Source organism: Scyliorhinus canicula, chromosome 19 (assembly GCF_902713615.1).
Source record: "Scyliorhinus canicula chromosome 19, sScyCan1.1, whole genome shotgun sequence".
In the NCBI taxonomy this organism is placed as follows: domain Eukaryota; kingdom Metazoa; phylum Chordata; class Chondrichthyes; order Carcharhiniformes; family Scyliorhinidae; genus Scyliorhinus; species Scyliorhinus canicula.
The window spans coordinates 97,494,672-97,500,671 of record NC_052164.1 but is presented as its reverse complement, the minus strand read 5'-3'; positions in this window follow the sequence as shown (position 1 = coordinate 97,500,671).

Below are 6,000 nucleotides of genomic sequence, written 5' to 3'. Positions count from 1 at the left end.
GGAAACATATATGGTTCTTTGAAATTTTTCAGGACTCTATGTCAGTCACACCAATAAATTGAGATGATACGCGAACCTACCATGAATAATTAGTTCTTTGTCAAAAATGCAATTGTCTATTTTTAATTTATGTCATTCAAACTATCTGATAATTCCCTTTTTTTTAAATGCAAAATCGATTCAAACTACCTGTTGGGGATGATTTATTTGACTTTTATGAAGACTTCCCAAGTTGTCAGAAAGTCTTAAAACGTTCCACGGTGAATTAATCTTTGCCTGGTAAAAGGCAGCAGCTTAATGCAGACTCCATTCTGAAACTGCAGCACTCCACCAATCAAAATTAGATGAACCATCAGTTTATTTTCCCCTTAGGTTGCACATGATACGTTCGTACAAGAAATTGGATCAGGACGAGGCCATTTGGCCCTTCGAGGCTATTCTGACATGCAATATGATCAGAGTGAGGAAGGACAGTTGGTCTGGCCTCCAAGGGTAATCCCCGATTGTTATTCAAGGAATGTTGTGGGAACGTAATCCTCCACCCAGACAGCTAGGTTGGACCTTGACATAAACCCTCATCTAATCAAACCACTATAGTTCCATTCTGCTGAGTTTGAAGACCATCAAGACAACGTCAAAATGATGGCTGCGACCTTCAAAAAATGAATTGTGCTTAATGATTTATGTGATCACAAGCTCCCGACACATTTTTGCCTTGTTAAACCTTTCATTTTTCTCAAATCCCCAGTGGAGAGTTGGTGGCCGTTGCAAATACCTCCTTGGAAACAGCTGGCGAAACTGCAGAAGTGCAAAACGACTTTCTCAGATTGTGCTTTCGAGTAAAGGAATTGCAACTCCCAGCCAGGAAGTACCAGCTGACAAACCCACGATGGCCATCGCAGCTGAAATACGTTCTGTTTGGCCAAGCAGCAAGATGTTTTTTTAAGTGTAACATCAGTTTAATGTCACATAAATAAGTTAGTTCCAGTCTTTGAATGAAGACTTTGTCACAGCATTTAGCTACCTCCTGATAGCTCCCAGAGTTTTTTCTACTCCCACTACCAAATCTGGAAAACTATTCCAGGCAATAATTTGTTTTGTTCTGCACATGCCCCTTGACTTGCAGCTGTGAATTGAGTACCTTACATAAATAAATAAAAGTCCTGACACGTGCACTTCCTTTCTGAGCTGGAGAGTTCAACCTGCATCTTCCCCTCACCGATTAGTGCTCCAACACTTGGGCCAGGCTCATAATCTTCCCTGTGCCAATTCCAGCCCATTGAGCAGTGTTGACTCGGCTCAGTGGCAGCACTCTTGTCTTGGGGTCGGAAGGTTGTGGGTTCGTGTTCCACTCCAGAAGACTTGAGCACAAAAATCTAGGCTGACATTCCATGCAACACTGAGGGGATGCTGCACTGTCAAAGATCCCCTCTTTCTGATGAGACCCTTAAAACAAAATCCTCGTCTTCCTTCTCAGTTGGACATAGAAGGTATCTATCTCCAGTTCAAAGATAAGGAGTGGTGCTATCCCTCGTGCCCTGGGTGATATTTATTCCATCAATCAACAGTCCAAAAAAGATAGTCATATTAGTGTCTGAGCCATTAACTTACACAATCTGATTGCCATGTTTCCTCCTGTGATGAATGTACATTTGTATATATTGTATTATATGTATCCACTGCACTAATGTTTTTAAAAGCTGTGTGTGTATCTGCTGCAGTAATATTTTTGAAAGCCTGGGTTAGGGTATGTCTGTATCTGCTGCATAATGTTTTTTTAACATCCTGGTTTGAAAGAGAGCCAGACTTTGTGGCTGCAAAATGGTACAGTTGTTGTAAATGTGAGATAATCATTCTTTTAAGCCATGTGCATGTTTACAAGGAGTGGCCTTATTGGGTTTTATTATGATTTCTGGAAAGTAGATAATTAGAGACATGGGCCAGAATTCTCTGCAGAATTCGGGAACGGCGATCCCACGGAGAATGGTTCCCGACGCCAAAATTGTGGCAGATGGCAGTTTAATGGCGAATCGCGATGCTCCACCCCCTCCGAATCAGCATCATCTAGAAATGTGCCGCGCGCAATCGCAACACCGTTTGAATATCGTTATCGGGCCCACCCACGAGGCTCCGCCTCCGATGAGTCAAGTTCCCGAGGGCGTGGACCACGTGTGGTCTCAGCAGTTGTGAGCCTGGCGTGGCCACGGCTGCAGAGAGTGAGGGCATGCAGTGCCCAGCACCGCCGTACTACTCCGAGAGCTGTGCTGCTAGCAGGGGGGCTTCTGCCAAGGCTGGGGGGAGTAGTGGAGAGTGGTCAGGAGGTTGACTGTGGGGTAGGGGTGGACAGGTATGCAGCCCAGCACAAACGGCACCATCTTTTCTGGCGCGAACGGTGCGTGTGTGAGGGGTGTAGATGTACGCCCAGCTGCAGCTTGTCATCCCTGCATATGTCCAACACAGATCTAGCGATTCTCCCACCAGTTTTCACGTCCCGCCGTTTCTAGCCTCTCACCGGTAGCGGAATCGGTGCAGGTGTGGCGCCAATTTGTCCATCATGAGACACCTCGGATTCTCCATTGGCGCCAGCACTTAGACATAGGAATGGAGAATTCAGCACATTGTGTTTAAACTTAAGCAAGTAGGCCATGGGAGTTAAGTGGAATGGGGTGATGTAATTAATGGGCAGAGCCAGGGCTGTAGCAGGCAATCTGTTCGATGTGAGTTTAGTTTTGGCAGTGAGCTGAACAGCAGCTTCTGCAAAAGGTTGTCAGGGTTGGCAGTAATCTGACATAGACAAGAATCTGCAGGCTGTTTCCTGGAACGATCTCTCCCTCTTTCTCTCTTCAAGCAGTCTTTTCAAAGAAACTTTATTCAAGTGTACAGCAGGTAATCCTGTGTTTGCTAACTGCATTTAAAAGTGATTTTTGACCTGAGATGGGTTTTGCTTGATTGAAATGAAAAATGAAATGAAAATCGCTCATTGTCACAAGTAGGCTTCAAATGAAGTTACTGTGAAAAGCCCCTAGTCGTCACATTCCGGAACCTGTTCGGGGAGGCTGGTACGGGAATTGAACCGTGCTGCTGGCCTGCCCTGGTCTGCGTTCAAAGCCACCGATTTAGCCCTGTGCTAAACCAGACCCTGGAGATAAAGGAGGTATAAATTAGAAATTAAAGTGTTTCATGTAAGCATTATTTAACTGATAACTAAGTTATATTTCTGTGAGGTTATGGTACTGTAATGCTGTGTTAAAATAATTTTTTTTAATATATCATATCCCTATTTGCATGGTATCATTCCTGGAACAAAGTTTCCTTTCCTCACCGCTTTACAAATTAAAAAAAGTATTGGGATTACAGCAGAACAGTGACTACACTTCAAAAGTACTTCAACGATTGTAGTATTTTGGGACGCTTTGAGGTCATGGAGCATGCCATATAAATGCAATTTATTCTTAAACATTGGTATATGCATCCAAGAATCCTGGAAAACTATGTTATTCTCCTAAAAAAAGAACAGTGCCAGTTTTATTATAGGGTAGCAGTGTATTAACTGCAGCAAACTTGCAATTTGAAAGCTGAGCTGAGTTGGCAATCGACACGTGAACCCTGCATTCAAGGTGAAGAGACCTGAAAGACAAGAGCAATAATTAAAAGAAAACTCCTACTTTTAACAAGGTCAAATGCTTCCCCATATCACCCAGGAGAGACTATTTATTAAAGATCTTCCATCTGCAGTCAGCATTCTCCACTGACTGACTGCCAGTGGTTTGAAGTAGTCACGACTCATTAAATGCTCAGCTCTCCTGATTGAAAGCCATCCCTCAAGGAGTAATTATTCCACATACAGATCAAAATCAGGAGAACAGGTACAAAAGTCATTTACTTCACAGTGCAGGAAGAGGCCATTCGGCCCACCGAGTCTGCACTGGCCCTTAGAAAGAGCACCTTACCTAAGCCCACACCCCCACCCTATCCCCGTTACCCAGTAACCCCACCCAAACCAATGTTTTTGGACAAAGGGCAATTTAGCATGACCAATCCACCTAAGCTGCACATTTTTGGGCTGTGGGAGGGAACCGGAGCACCCGGAGAAACCCATGCAGACACGGGAAGAAAGTGTAAACTCCGCACAGATAGTGACCAAAGCCGGGAATCGAACCTGGGACCTGGAGCAACTGTGCTGATCATCGTGCCCCCCCCCCCCCTCCCGGGGTTATTTCCTCATTCAGATTCCTCTCTCTCGTCATTCCTACTAGATCTCTCTCCATTTTTATTTTGGCAGGACCTGCAAAATACTTTGGGAATCACCAATCCAATCTGAGGCTGGACTGAGTCTCCAGTGTCCTTGTGCAAATGTAGCCCACAGTCCCTTGTATTTTTACTGCCGCACTGGAACCTTTCACAGTTTGTGTCAACTCTAAAGCCAGGTGCATCAGCATACGCCTCAAACAGCCACCTCTTCACTTTATAAATAGCAGCATGGCCAGGCTGGTTTAGCTCATTGGCTGGACAGCTGGTTTGTGATGCAGAATGAAACCAAAAGTGTGGGTTCAACTCCTGTATCAGCTGAGTTTATTCTCAGGCTCTACCTTCTCAACCTTGCCCTCGCCTGAGCTGTGGCGATCCTCAGGTTAAATCGCCACCAGTCAGCTTCCCTCCTCAAAGGGGAAAGCAGCCTATGGTCATCTGGAATTATGGTTACATTATTTTAGCAGCATGGGATTCCCACTGCTGACCCTTCATTCAATCATTCACTTGTCCAAATCAGTCATGCATGCAATCCTAATTACTAATTTAGTTCTGAATCACCCAACAGCATTTGCTATCCTGTCTCGAGCTCTAAGGCTGAATTCAACTATGTCCTAAGGCAGATTTTGGTGCATAACAATCATAATTTATTTTTCTTTATTCATTCATGGGCAACAGGCATCACTAGCACAGTCAATATTTGTTCCCCATTCCTAATGGCCATTGAACTGAGTGGCTTGTGAGGCCATTGCAGGGGGCACTCAAGACTCCATTGCTGTGGGTTCAGAGTCACATGCAAGTCAGGCCAGGTGGGACATTAGTGAACCTGGTTGGTTTTTACAATGGCCAGCAATGCTTTTGTGGTCACCCTGAGATTAATTTACAATTCCAGATAACTACTTAAATCTAAATTCCACCAACTGTCATGGTGGGATTTGAATCTTTGTCCCCAGAACATAGAACATTACAGCGCAGTACTGGCCCTTCGGCCCTCGATGTTGCGCCGACCTGTGAAACCCCTCTAAAGCCCTTATCGTCCATATGTTTATCCAATGACCATTTGAATGCCCTGTAGTGTTGGCGAGTCCACTACTGTTGCAGGCAGGGCATTCCACACCCTTGCTACTCTGAGTAAAGAACCTACCTCTGACATCTGTCCTATATCTATCTCCCCTCAATTTAAAGCTATGTCCCCCTCATGCTAGACATCAACATCGAGGAAAAAGGCTCTCACTGTCCATTCTATCTAATCCTCTGACCATCTTGTATGCCTCAATTAAGTCACCTCTTAACCTTCTTCTCTCTAACGAAAACAACCTCAAGTCCCTCAGCCTTCCCTCATAAGATCTTCCCTCCATACCAGGCAACATTCTGGTAAATCTCCTCTGCACCCTTTCCAATTCTTCCACATCCTTCCTATAATGCGTCGACCGGAATTGCACGCAATACTCCAAATGCGGCCGCACCAGAGTTTTGTACAGCTGCAACATGACCTCATGGCTCCGAAACTCAATCCCTCTACCAATGAAAGCTAACACACCGTATACCTTAACAACCCTCTCAACCTGGGTGGCAACTTTCAGGGATCTATGTACATGGACACCGAGATCTCTCTGCTCATCCACACTACCAAGAATCTTCCCATTAGCCCAGTACTCGTCTTCCTGTTAATCCTTCCAAAATGAATCACCTCACACTTTTCTGCATTGAACTCCATTTGCCACCTCTCAGCCCAGCGCTGCAGCTTATCTA